Here is a 14,990-nt window from a genome sequence, read left to right as displayed (position 1 = left end):
AGAAAAGGAATTTTAATCAAATAGTTTTAAATCAATCAGAAAGGCCTTAGACTTGCTTTGTATATCTTCAAGGTGGTTGTAAACTACTCTTCTTTTCTCCTTCCAAATCTATCCCTTCCTTTCTTTATTCAAGTTTGGGGGACATTTTTTACCTTATGCATATCTATTATTTGGTAATGCTCAAGTGTAACTTGTAAAGGAAGATTTCTAATCCTAGATATCAGCATGATACTAATCATTAAGAATTGTTTTTTTTTCTCAGATATTATCATCATCCTAAATTATTAAATTAATAATGTCAATTATTCTGCTCCATTTTCCCACAGCTGATTCCGAAGTGCTGCACAAGAAGGTAGCGATATTGTCATTACGGTTATAAAACCACTTATGGCTCACAGGAGAATGTTCTTTGTTTGGAATGGGAAAGGCAGAAAAGATACAAAAAGGGGACTGACTGTGGCAAAATTTTGAAGAGCATAATTGCCAGTAATATGAATCTAATCCCCAAATCCCAAGAAATAGTAATGCTAAAGATATTTCAACTGTTAAGATACATTCAATTAAGTTATTTGCTTTGGATTTGTGGGCTAATGTTAATTTTTACAGATTTTCTGACTCTTTGACAATATAAGGGAAATTATCAACAACAACAAACAAATATCTGTACCAATAGTGTTAAGTTTACAATTTAACAAGTTTTTAAAAGAGGTTAGCTTTCAAGTCCAAATGTCCAGGAACATCCTAAAAAGCTTCTTTTTTTTTTTTTTCAAAGACTGCCTAATTTCCAACGTGATGTATGGGTATGGTTAAATTAGAGTCTACTTGAATCAAAAAAAAAAAGACTTGATTAATTTTATAAGACAACATTCCATTGTACTTGTCTATAGTTATTGTGGAATTCATGGCCATAATAAATGATCTACTATGAAAATTACTGTATAATAAAGAGACAATACACATGAAAAGTTGTAAGGGCAGCATGTCAAAAACTTAAAAGAGAATTATGTTTTTCTTTATTGGTAAAACAATCTGCCACCCTGAAATAGTTTAAAATTGCTATGTTCCTTTTATTGCTGAGTAATATTCCGTTGTATATATATGGCACATTTTTTAATCCATTCATCTACTGAAGGGCATTTAGGTTGGTTCCATCATGACATTTGACGGTAAATGGATGCAATTGGAGAAGATATGCTAAGTGAAGTTAGCCAATCCCCCCCAAAACCAAAATGGTGAATGTTTTCTCTGATATAAGGTGACTGACTCATAATGGGGTAGGGAAAGGGAGCATGAGAGGAATAGATGAACTCTAGATAGGGCAGAGGAGTGGGAGGGGAAGGGAGAGGGCAGGGGGTTAACAATGATGGTGGAATGTGATGGACATTATTATCCAAAGTACATGTATGAAGACATGAATGGTTGTGAACATAATTTATATACAAACAGATATGAAAAATTGTGTTCTGTATGTGTAATAAGAATTGATTCATTTGGCTGTCATGTACTTAAAAAATAAAAGCAATTTAAAAAAATAAAAATAAAATTGCAATACTCCCCAAGCATGTGAAGAAAAGGCATATAGTTTGGACAGCAACTTTGAACACGTTTGAATGAATTGCACAGAAATGGAAAATTTTCATCAGTAAGCTTCCCAAAGTAGACAATTTATGAATAGTAGTTTGGAGAAATTTAGTGATATTACTTAAGAGTGGAAGGTACTAAATATAAGCATATCTTCATATATCAATGATGAAATTGGACTAAGGAAGTTACATGGAATGGGAAGTTGCTTAGCTTATTCATAAAATAGGATTTGTTTTGGAAAATGATAAGAATTACAGTGGGATGCAAGTATATAGGAAATGTTCTACATGTTGTGCTGACTTTAGATTTAATAAGAAAGTCAATTCAGACACTTGCAGAATTTTAGTTCAGGGCAATATTTTAGTCATTTATCTTCCCTCAGCCATGAGAAAACTGACTTCACTGAGGTTACAAAGCCATGGTTAGTGCCATTTGAGATTGGAACCCAGGGTTTCTTGCTTTCAGTGTTCTTTTCATATTCCCTGTTACTCTGCAAAATGATGCCCCACTGACCAGGAACATTTCTTAGAACATTTCTATTTTATACAATGAAAAGAAATGTCTCTTCCTTTCCCTCTGCTTCTCATTCTATAGTCTCTTATCTTCTAAAAGCCAATTGTTTCATTTCACAATCCTTCCATTGCCCAACTTTTCCATTAGTGAATGTGGGTTAGTAGCATTCTTCCTACTACACAGCAAGAACAGGGTCACAAACAAGCCCTTAAGCCTTAGTCCACTATGTTGTGTAAATTTAGCTTCAGGGCAACTTCCTAAGAGACCAACCCAAAATGGATACTCATCTCATCTTCTCTAAGCTTGGTCTAGTTATGCTGCTAAGCACCTGCCACAATTTGGAATCTTCTTAATATCATCACTGGGAAGATGATGCATGGAAACTGGTAGAATTTATAGCACCTGTTCTGTCTTTAGCTGAATGGAGTAAGGACCAGAGAGTTATGCTTTTTAATGTGAGTTCCATTTGGCTCTGATTACACTTGGATATTTCTCAGAGTACTGATCAGCTGGAGGAAGAGAATGGGGTAGCACAGTTAGTCTTGATTTCAACACTTTTTATGATATATAGATTGTCCTCTATAAGTCATGGTTTGGGAAACTAGTTTAGCCTTAATGTCAGAAACATACAAAGTCACTACTCTGTCACTTCTAAATTTCACATTTTTAGGGTCAGATGAAATATGAAATACAGTCAAACTATAGACTCTGCTTTAGTACTAGGGAACCACATATGTCACCTAGAATGTAGAGTGGGGAAAGAGAAGGAGCAGATAATCCTATTTCTTCAATTCCTTTTAACTAGATTTGGCCCTGTCTCAGGTACATGACTTTTTGCCTCAATGCCTTTTTGTCCCCAAAGACAGATAACAATTCTCAGGGATGTAACATCTCTCTGGACAGTTTTAACCTTCAGAATTTCACACCTTTTAAATTTTATTATTAAAAAGCTTTAGAAGTATTAATAATCTTCATTTTATTATAGATATCTTAGTTTGCCAAATAAAACTGAAAATCTATCACCTGCCAGTGTCATTCAACCTAGCTATTCCTGTGGTCTCAGCAACCCTAGTTATAGCAGATTGAATGGTGGTCTCTTAAAAGATTTGTCAAAATTCTAATTTCTAATGCCTTTGTATGTGACCTTATTTGGAAAAAGTATCTTTGAAGATGTAATTAAGGTAAGGATCTCCATGTAAAATGATTCTGGATTACCTGAGTGGACCCTAATCCCAGTGACCAAGGGTCCTTATAAGAAGAGAACACAAGACAGTAGAGGATAAACACAGAGAAGCATGAATATGAAAGCTTCCTGAACTGTGAGATAATAGAATTCTTCTGGCTTGGGTCACCATATTTGCGATAATTTGATATGGTCACTCTAGGAAACTAACTCATTCCAATATGGAAACATGGAGTAAACTGACTACTTTCAACTTTTGTTACTCAGATCACATCCAGTCTGGCCCTAAAGGGAGTAGAACCCAATCAATTTGAAACTTTGTTGTCACACCCTTTCTCCCTGCAAATCTTGATCTCCGCTCAAAATACAATCTCCTACATCTAGTTTCTCCAAAACTTTAATCCCCAGAGGGCTTATGCTGCTTCTTGCTTCATCCATCCTTCCATTTCTTTACTCTTCCTTACAGTTTTGGTTATGTACTCTTCAGAGCACAATGCAAGATGAAAATGTAGTCTCTTTGCTAAAAAATTAAGTATTTCAAGGGAGGGACAGCAGAGCATTAAGCAGAGCCTTATGGAAATACACAGGTTGTAGGGCCAAGAAGCTGCCTTTGTCTCCTCTAACACTCTGAACTTGCAGAATTCTTATTCAACACTGAAAAATACCACTACCTTTATAAAATATTCACCAATACTTTCTCCATATTCTGGCTTTAGGTGAAAATCAGCTTGCTTCTGAGAATAGTTTCCCCTACTTGTTCCTTCAATATAGACTGCCCAGTGTCCCATACTCTAGGGCCATGGGGATAAGGGGAGGCAGTGTTGGCATCCTTGTAGCTCCCCAGCACTGCACTGATAACCACCTCTTATACCAACCCTTGATCTATTTAGTCTCTTCCTCCTTAGATATGTACCTCCTTCCCCAAATTTGCATAGTCATCCACTCAATTTCAGATCATTCCACTGCATTCTTGAAAGTCTTTGGTATCTTACTCATTCCTTCCTTACTCACTGGTACATTTTTATCACGTGAACATCTTAATCTCCACTTTCTTGATCTTAATTCTGTCACCCAACCCCACCCAGAGCTCCTTCATAAAGAATGTTATTATTATACCACCAAAACTTTAAAGGAAACTATCTTGCCTTTTGACTACAACCTCTTATCTTCTTAATTCTTGTTTGATCAAAAGTTGTTGTTTGTTGGTTCTTATTTTTTTCTTCTGTCTTTTGTCTTCCTTTATTTTTCTATCTAGCCTTAAATTAATCACATAGCCCTATCCTGCAGCTACTCAAAGACAGCATCTAAACTTTCTCTTTATTTTCTTTTTGCATCATATTACTTGATACAACTCCAAGTTGAATTAATTAAACTTTCTGCATTTAAAATCATACAATTGACATAATTTCACGTGATATGTGAAACTACTGCTAACACCAATTTCTTGATTCAAAAACACTTTGGACTTATGGTCAGGTTTTGTCTACCATTCCCAGCAGCAGCTAGTGCAAACCTTCAAGTTATCTATCTGACTATATCACCTCTTTACTTTCATTGTGGAAATGAGAGGCCACCAACATTTTCAATCTGCTTTAAATAGACAAAAATATTGTAATAAATAGCATTTTGTAAGTCATTATTTTTCCTTAAGTGGAGAAATGATGTAAATATTTATTCATTTAAAAAGTACTTACTAAGCACCTGTTTTGTACAGGTGCTATTCTAGATATTGGGTATACAGCCCTCATTGGGCATATATTTCAACTGTGCTGATTATTTCAGATATGTAGTTTAAAAGAATATCAGTGGGGTTTAATTATTTTATCCAAATTTCAGGTTTTATAAAACAAATTTTGGGGGCGGGGTGGTACTGGGGATTGCATTCAGGAGCACTCAACCACTGAGCCACATCTCCAGCCCTATTTTGTACTTTATTTAGAGACAGGGTTTCACTGAGTTGCTTAGTGCTTCACTTTTGCTGAGGCTGGGTTCTACTGCCTCAGCCTCCTGAGCCACTGGGATTACAGCATGTGCCACTGCACCAGACACTGAACAAATTTTTTGAGTATAAGAAATAGTTTCAGAAAAATCTAATCATGGTAGTATAATACATAAGTTCAAACATTTTAGCATCATTCTTTATCACAAGATCCCTAAAATAAATAAGGTTTAGAATAATTTAACTTAGATAAAATATATCCTTTTATAGAATATAATAATATTAGGCTTTAGAAACATGCCAAATAATAAGTTTTTAAGTTGTACTAAAGATAAAAAAATCCCAATCTCTCTTATTAATATATGTATGATACACAAGAAACTATGTTCTTAGAAAACAAAATGTACCTCTTTAACCATTAAGAAAAACCACAACCTTTATTAACAGGGTGTAACTTAAGGAATGTCATTAACTTTGAAAGCAGAAAGACCTGAGTTCAAAACTGTTTGGATTTACCAAACTTTTCAACATCATTAACCTTACTGCGCCTCAGCTTATTATCTGCAAATAGAGATAATTATTATTACATTGTAGGGTTATGAATATTAAATAATTTAAAGAACCTAATTATAGCACTATTCGCAGACAATTTAAGTGAATATTTACCTAATTACATATTTCACATGGCCTTGGCTAAAAGGGAAATTTTGTAAATAGTAGGGAAGTGTCAAGTATCATAGGCTTTGAGTTCCAGGAAGCCAGAAACAGAAAGAGCAGATTAATAACGTTCAGAAGATTGAATAATTACGACTCTTAGAGGAGATCTCAGGACTTCAGTGAGAAACCACTTTCTCAAGAAGGAGAAAAGAACTTCTTAATTTTTATCAGCAGCATGGTCATCCATTTTCTAAGGCTTTTAAGGGCAAAAGGAGACCTTAATAGTAAGGTCATTATTTTCCTTAGTGAGAACCTAATCGCCAAATTCAATATACATAGAGCCCTGCGTTTCTTTGCACAAAAAGTCTTGCATTCTATTTTGTTTTCCAATCTGTCAATAAAAACTTAATAAACACGAAGACCCAGATTCCAGGTGCAGGTAAGGAACTATGCACAGTCCTACCTTCTCCAAATAGCCACAATTAGGGCAAAGGGCAAACTTAGGGCACCTGGAGCCCAAACCCTAGGGGTGTGCACAAATCGGTCTACCAAAACCGGCTGGTAGCGTCAGTGAGCAGAGCAGCTAGAAGTGCGAAATTTCCTCAATGGTCGCCAGCGAATTCTTAACACAACCTCACCCAGGGGAACTGGGAGTGGCAAGCGGGGAAGACACGGGTTCTGTGACGATCTTGGATGATTAGTTAGTCGTCTGTTAACGTGCTTGTACGCAGGAAAAAGGCTTTCCCCCAGTGGCCAGCAGGGAATTGCCCTGGGGAGCTCTGCGGTAACCAGTTGTGCTCCTAGGACTGGAGCCTGCTCTGCTGCCGGGGGCGGGATCCGGTCGCTCCCTCCGCCCCACAAGTCGCCGCCACCTCCTGGCTGCTCCCTAGTTCGGCAACTCAGATGCGGCCACAGCCCGGTGGACTGTAGAGGCGGCAGCGAGCTAGAGCCCGCGTCGCAGCTACGCGTCGCCGAGAGCCCCAAGAGAGGATCTGGCCCAGGCAACGCCGGCATCTCTGCGCGCGGCTGGTATGTACCTGGAGGACCGGGCAGGAATCCGTGTCACTGATGAAAGGACCGAGGGAAGGGACTAGGGGAATCGGGGAGACTGAGCAAACGATGCAACTTTCCCATTTTCCGCCGGGTCTGCACAGCATTGGGGAAATTCAAGGCAGATATCTCTTACTAGGTCGACCAAATCTTGAACTGCTAGCTGGGGTTCTTTTATTAGAGTGAAAGGAGGCGCTCAGGTCAACAGGCATAATCCGGAATGTCTGGTCATCTGTTTTTAGCTCACTCGCCACTGAAGGTGGGTATTGGTGACCTCCTGTTAGGAGTTGCTGAGCCTTTTCACAGTCGCGCCGGCAATGCCACGTCGTTTTCTTTGGGCAGCTCTGTCCAAGCCCCAGGCAGCCAGTGGCCACGGGGTCAGCAGGGATATGCCTTCCAACCAACTCTTCCAGCGGTAAGCTGTGTGACTTTAGTGAAGTCACCTCATTCTACCGGTTTCTGTCCATTCTTGATAGAATATGCCGGTGAGTAAAACGGATGACCTTGCTTGTAGCGACTGGGCTTTTTCCTTCTTCTAGGATCTGGGGCGGCCCCTGAAGAGGGACCTGAGTGCAAGGTGGTCGCAGGAGCAGAAGGGGCAGAGTTCCTAGATCTCAGGAAACTGCTGCTGCCACAGCCCTTTGTGGAAGTTTCTGAAGGTGCCTTCTCAGGGCAGATGATCCTGCTTGACCCAATCCCCGGGGTCATAAGTGCCTTCCCAAGTCAGGTCTTGGTAGAACTTAACCCTGAAAGAGCAGCCTGCCTAACTCATCCTTCAGAAAAGCGAAGGGCAGGAGCTAGACGCAAGGAAGTCACTGAAACATCCCTGTCCCTGCAGGTGGTGGTGTTAACTGAAGTCCATGCAGGACCGTGTAGGTCCTTATCTAAAGCTGATGACCACTTAAACTCTCACTTAGAAAAAAATAAAATGAAAACTAAAACACTCATCAATGGTTGGATACTGAAAATGGATTAGAATTACATTTTTTTTTTTTTAAGCCAGGATTGAACCAGGAGCACTTTACCACTGAGCCACATCCCTGGCCCTTTTAAAAATATTTTACTTAGAGACAGGGTCTTGTTAAAATGCTTAGTGCCTTTGCTAAATTGGTAAGGCTGGCTTTGAACTCGCGATCCTCCTGTTTCAGTCTCCCTAGTCTCTGGGATTATAGGCATGAACTACCACGCCCATTTTAGAATTACTCTTGAAGCATTTCTTTGTGTACTTCTAGATTCAAACTCCATCTGTCCACTTCCTCTCTCATAAGATGCCTTCCTTCTTACAGACATTGCCACACGTTTGAAAATGTCTCCCTGGAATTTAATATTCAAAAAGCACAGAATTTGAATTATTAAAATGAGAACTGATTACCATAAAGCTCACAGGAAGCACTGGGACGTCAGGCAAGTAGGGTCTGGGTCGAGGTTAGTTAGATCAGCATTTTTCAAAAATTTGTTTCCTGAGATTGTTAAGCATTTTTCAGTGCCCCTGTACTGACACTATCTTAAGAGAGTTCCTTTCTAGAAGGTGTTTAGGAAGTACAAATGTTCAATTTTGAAGCAAAGTTTGATAAGAAAATTTGGAGAAGTTTTTAGTAATTGACATTTTAATCTTTACCACATTCAACAAAATATCATATTAATAATGGATTACATTTTGCAGAATATTAAAAAATGTGGCAAGTTTCATTTCTGTTAAAGGATTTTTTTTCTCTTCATTGGTCAGTTTTAAGCTGACCAGTTTACATTGATAATCGATAAATGTAATTTTCCTCATAATATTACAGTTGCAGTTTGCATTACAGATTTTTTTTTTTACAAATTTGAAGTATAATTTGCAAGTTTACAAATTATACAGTGCATCCCTTTTACAGGCAAATGATTTTGAGAAACTTAGCCCTATCAATGATTTTATAACAATCTCCAAGTTGTAAAACTACCATTAAAATCTAGTTTTAGGATATTTTCATCACTTTAAGATGGCTCATACCTATTTATAGTCACTGTTCTCACCCTAGCTCTAGGCAACCATTAATTTTCTTTTAGTTTCTACAGATTTGCCTTTTCTGAATATTTCATATAAAAAGAATAATATATCATGTGTTCTTTTGTTTATGACTTTATTAACTTAGCATGATGATTTTGAGGTTCATTCACGTTGTGGTATGTGTGTTTATTGCTGAATAATTTTTCATCATATGCATATACCATATTCTGTCTATTTACCAGTTGATGGGAATTTGAAATATTTCCTACATGGGGCTGTTATGAATCATGCAAATCACATGCAAGTCTTTGCTATATCATTGGCTTTCATTTATCTTGGGTAGATACTTAGGAGTAGAATATCTTGGTTGTATGCTAAACTTGTGTCTAATCTTTAAAGAACATCATAAAATGATTTTGGGTAGAAATTATATATTTAAAAAATGTAGAGGAATGGAGGCTTCTTAGTGGACCAAATATGATTTTATATGTATGTGGAGAGAGGGTTGAGATAAAACACTTCACTTCCTTTGAAATTTAGAGCTCAAGTACAGCAAACAAATTTTTAAAAGTTGTGGTAACTGTCCTCAGTAATATTTCTTGCTAAAGGTTTTTTTTAAAATGCTAACTAGGTTAATCAAGGCTAGATTTCCACTGAAATTGAGAATGAGAGCAATTTAAAAATTGTATTTCAAGATGTTGATAAGACTTGGCCCTGAATGGCTTGACAGCAAATCTTTTCAATGCAAAAGTTTGATTGAATTAGAAAAAAAAAAAAAAAACTATTCCTTTCTGAACATCAGAAGCAGACAATAAATGATATGATAAAAGACTTCCAGTTCGCAGCTGCAAAAACAAAAACAAAAACAAAAACAGTTTTATGAGTCTTCCCAAGGATAGTTCATACTACAGACTTTACAGAGCAGATTAGATTTGTGTCCTCCAGTCACTCTAGTCTTAACTATGTCCAAGAGTTGTATTCTTTGTTAAAAGGAGAGTTCACTTCTTTGAAAGAGCAACAACAAAAAAATTCACAAATGGTAAAAATGGAGCCAGACACCTTCCTAGACTCTTCCTTCCCACAGTCCTGGCTTCCTTATAAGCCCTAAGATGTGCTATGCTGATGAATGAAGAACTCCATTTCCATGGGGTGTGGGAATCAGCATTGGTAACTATAGTTTTTCATTTTAGGGAGTAAAATAAAGGGGGAAACTGAGGCCCCATGTGATAGCTTCAGGAGGAAAGCCACAGAAGAAAGGAAAGAGTTGAGTAGTCTCCCCAAGCATGCTTAATTTTAATAATCACAAAATGATTTACTTCTAGACTAATTTTGATGGGCTGACCTAATGTATCTTGAGAAGACAACACCATTCTTAAAATCAGTGTGTGTGTGTAAACACGGAAGGCTTATAACTCATGTGATTACATTTGTTTATGATATATGTTTATTTTTATAAATAAAAATAAGTACTTTTATCATAGAGCTTCTGGAGTCAGGGATAATATTAAATCTCAAAAGGCTGAAATAAGTTCATTTTGTCTGGCTTTCCCAAAGAGGCCTTGAAATCTTATAAAAAAGCAGATGATAGGTATGATGGATTTTGTAACATTTGGAAGGTTTGTTAAGAATCTATCAAGTCAAAAGAAGAAGTTACAAAGGCTGCTGCTTCCACAGAAACTGTTATGCTTCTTAGTTCTTAGTTCCTCTATTCCTCAGGAAGATATCCATCATAGTTCTGTGGCATTGTAGTACAGAAGTGGAACTTTCCACAGTAGTGAAAAGTTAGAAAATACCAGGGGGAAAAAAAACCCAACCCATTTCTAATGTTTTTCAACCATATATACATACATAACCTGTTGTACATGTAACCTCTGAAAAAGTTAGTTTTGAGGGACATTCAACAAACTATTTTAGTTGTTCAAAGCAAGGGTTTCTAAGGAGTGAGTTAGAGCAATAGAATGAGGAATGAAGACTATTCACATTCCAGAAATATCAGGACCTGAAAATAATTAAGCTTAATAATATCTGGGATATGAAATTATACAGAGAGAGAGAGCAGTCAAGAATATTTCTCAGATCCTTGGTTAGTAGTTGTAAGCTAGCGCTACTTGTGAACATAGCAATGTGAGAACGTGAGTAGATTTGGTGGGTGTACTAGATTATGTCTCCCTCAAATTCATGTTCTTCCCAGAATCTCAGAATGTGACCTTATTTAGAAATAGGGTCACTGCAGATGCAATTAGTTAGGATGAGGTCATACTGGAATAAGGATGTCTTTTAATAGAAGTCAGAAATATATAGAAGGAAGATGAACATGTGACAATGGAGGTAGAGACTTCAGTTACGCAACTTTAAACCACAGGATGCCAAGGTTTGCTGTCTACAACCAGAAGCTAAGAATGAGGCATGGAACAGATTCTCCCTCTGCATCTAAAAGAAGGAACCAACTCTGTTAACACCTTGATTTGAATTGCTAGCCTCCTGAACTATGAGAAAATAAATTTCTGTTGTATGTAGCCACTTATTCTGTGGAAATTTGTTACAGCAGATTTAGGAAACAAATACAATAGAAATCAAAGATGATAGTGAAAGATAAATCAAAAGTAAGATGTCCAAGAGGCTGTTGAATAAGAAACTCAGGAGATCTAGATTTAATTGACATTGGCATGAAGGAAGTAAATACAATGATGACACCTCCCATGGTAAGTAGGTAGAATGAGACCTAGGAGAAAGTGGATGGCTGGGAAATGAGATCACTCAGAAGCCCAAGAGGAGAAGCTGGAAAGAACATTGTCATAGCAACCAATGAATGTAGAGCTTCAAAACGTGTAGCATGATCAACAGGTCATAGTCATAAAAGGAAATAGCAGAAGAAGGATTAAAAGAACTTTTGATCTGACAAATGGCTTTAAGGAAATGGCAAGTAAGAAAATGGATCAACTAGTGTTGAAGACTCTTCCAGCATTAAAGTTATGGAGGAGAAATTTGGGTAGGGAGGAGGAGCAGAACACAGGAACAAATAAAACTTCTATTTAATATTTAAAAGAGAGCCTTGATTCTCTCTTTAGCCACCATAAAGGACTCATGAGTGTGGGAAAGGCTGGTAGTACAGATTATTTACAGAGCTGTTTTCCAGAGGAGGGGTTGAATTAAGGACAAAAGTGGAATCCCTATATGTACAATATGATTTTCAATTTGGAAGAGAAGTTTGAAATTTTTCGATGGGAAAGTAGTTATTTTATTCTTTCCATAGAAATGACTGTATATGTTTAAAAAAGGTCAACTAGTGTTTACTAAGCAACTTGCCATGCCTCAAACTAGATACTTTCATGTGTTTCACTTATTCTCTGTCTTGTGAGTGTTGGTGTAAGGCTGTTTTCCAGATGAGTAGGTGAAGAGAGTATCCGAAGTCATTTAATAGAAAGTATCAGATTTGATTGGTGCATGCATCCACAGCCCTTTGACCATCATAACTCAAACTGAATAAAATGCCTAGCTCATCCACTTACATTGGATGGACATTCTTATCAGCCACTGCAGTGTGGCACATGCTCAGCTGTCATCCTCAGTGTCAGTTGCAAAGATGGTTGCAAAAAGTAATACAATAACTTGTGCAGTGCATCTAGTGTATACTGCCAAGGTCAAAGTTCTATACTTTGGTATAGAACTGGTATACTACCAGGTCATTTGAGGTTTTCCATTCATTTGTCCTATACAAATTTGATAATGAGGAAATGAGACCTGTCTATAAGGGGAGGGGTATTTTTTCTTCTTAAAATTGCTATTGCCAGAATAAAAATGAGTAGGAACAACAAATTTAATGAAAAAATTAATTTATTGAGGTAGGTCTCACTAGATTGACCAGGTTGATCCTGAACTCCTAGGCTTAAGCAATCTTACTTAACATCCTGAGTAAATGGAATTACAGACAAACTCCACCACCCCCAGCAGATTGGAAAAAAAGAAAAGAAAAATAAATAATACTTTCCTTTTATATAAAGTATTGTGTAAAAAGTTTTTAGCTAGATAAGTTCTAGATATTAAGGGCATGAGAAAACTGGCATTTCCAGTTTGCTGAAAGGCTACTTTCTAATTTCATTGTGCCTGTGATAGGCATTGATTTAACACAAAATAAAAAATTTAAAAGTAGCTAACTCATAAAAATACATTGTTTTAAACTTTAGCAATGTTTAAATGTAGCATGTGTTTGCAATTCAGTTCTTCACGAAGAATTACAGATGTGAAATTATACCCAAGTAGTACTGGTCCCACCTAAAGTATCACAAACTTTTAAACTTTTAAATTTTTAAAGAGTTTCTGTGATAATACACATTCCAATGAAGTCAGAAATTCAGAATAATATTTGAAAAACAATAGAATCTACTTTATTTAGTTGGCTGGCCAATTAGAAATAAAATTGTAAAATTATTCTTTGCATATACATAGCTTTTTATGAAACAAAATTATATCACATATGCCCTGTTTCCCACTTAATAAATCATTTTAATGTATCTTTCCAGATATATCTTAATATATCTTCCCAGTGTAGTAAATTATAGACTTTAGGGGATATATAGCATTCTATTAAACTACCTAATGAATCTCCTGTTTTTAGATATGCAGAATATTACCACATTCAGCTTTATAAGCAATATCATAGTAGATAATGCTGTCAATGATTTTATGTTGTATCTGTACCTATCTTTTTCTTATACCTTTATTTTATTTCTTTATTTATCTTTATATTTTTTATGTGGTGCTGAGGCTTGAACCCAGGGCCTCACACATGCTAGGCAAATGTTCTACCGCTGAGCCACAACAGCAGCCCTATACATATCTTAATTATTTCCTTTGAATACATTTCCAGACATAAAGTTGCTTGGTCAAAGGATATTAATTTTTTGAGGATTTTTATTATATTTTGCAAAATTTCTTTTTGGGAAAGTCTGTGATTTACACTCAAAGTAACATTTTTACTAACATACCAATATAGGTTTAAAGCATGTACTATCTTTCCCCATTAATTTATAAATTAAAAAAAAATTGGGTGGGGGATGCCAGGGATTTAACTCAGAGGTACTAGGCCACTAAGCCACAGTTGAATTATACAATTTAAAAATTGGTGGGAAAAGATAGTACATGTTTCATCTTATTTTGACTGGTAGGCTGAATATTTTGAGTTAAGCAATATGTGTATTGAACATTTTGAATTTATTTTCATGAATAACTCATGTTCTTTGCTTATTTTTCTATTTTTTGTTGCAAGAGATTTTATTTGTTAGGATATTAGCACTTTGCATGTCTGTTATGCTGCAATTTTTTAAATCAGCATATATATATATATATACATATATGTGTGTGTATATATATACATATATATGTGTGTGTATATATATATGCATACAAATACATGTGTGTATATAATATATGTATACACACACACACAGAACCACACACACATACATTTATATATGTTATACTTGTAGTTGGACACGATACCTTTATTCTATTTATTTATTTTTATGTGGTGTTGAGGATTGAACCTAGCACCTCACACGTGCTAGGTAAGTACTCTACTGCTAGCCACAACCCTAACCCCCAAATCAGCTTTTTTTTGAAGTCACAAATTATTTAGGATGCTTTGCTTTGTAGATATTTTATTTATTATGAATGTCAGATCTATCAATTTATTCTCATATTATCTCTGATTTTGTGAAGTTTGAGAAGTCTTTTCCCACTTGCAAAACTGTCGATCTGTTTGCTTGTTGTACTTTTGGTGTCTTTTGTTTCTCTTTAAATTTTTAACTGCTTGAATGTTATTTTAGTAAGGAATAAAGTAGTGATCTAAATTTATTATTATTTTTAATGGTTAGTTCTGTCCCAACTCCCTTTGTTCTGTAGTTGACTCTTTCCTCATTGATTTGAAATAGCTGCCCCATCCCCTCAACCTCTCACCTGCCATGGATCTTGCTACCTTCCTCATCATTTTCCTAACCATAGTGACAGACATTTCACCCACATGCTTTCTTGTCATCATTTCTGAACCTTATTCCAGCATCACTAAGCTACCTTGATAT

At 36.3% G+C, this 14,990-nt stretch overlaps 1 protein-coding gene across 1 annotated transcript in view; it reads left to right on the top strand.

Annotated features, from left to right (window-relative positions):
* Window positions 1-6,804: 6,804 nt before the first annotated feature.
* Pkib (cAMP-dependent protein kinase inhibitor beta) overlaps window positions 6,805-14,990 on the top strand; it is a 104,222-nt gene continuing 96,036 nt past the window's right edge. Inside the window, exon 1 of the mRNA XM_076859776.2 lies at window positions 6,805-6,905. The gene's annotated coding sequence lies outside the window, so the exon portion shown is untranslated. The remainder of the gene's footprint in view (window positions 6,906-14,990) is intronic.

The sequence above is a fragment of the Callospermophilus lateralis genome, chromosome 6 (assembly GCF_048772815.1).
Source record: "Callospermophilus lateralis isolate mCalLat2 chromosome 6, mCalLat2.hap1, whole genome shotgun sequence".
Classification (NCBI taxonomy): domain Eukaryota; kingdom Metazoa; phylum Chordata; class Mammalia; order Rodentia; family Sciuridae; genus Callospermophilus; species Callospermophilus lateralis.
The sequence above is the reverse complement of the archived record's forward strand: the minus strand, read 5'-3'. Positions and strand labels throughout refer to the sequence as shown.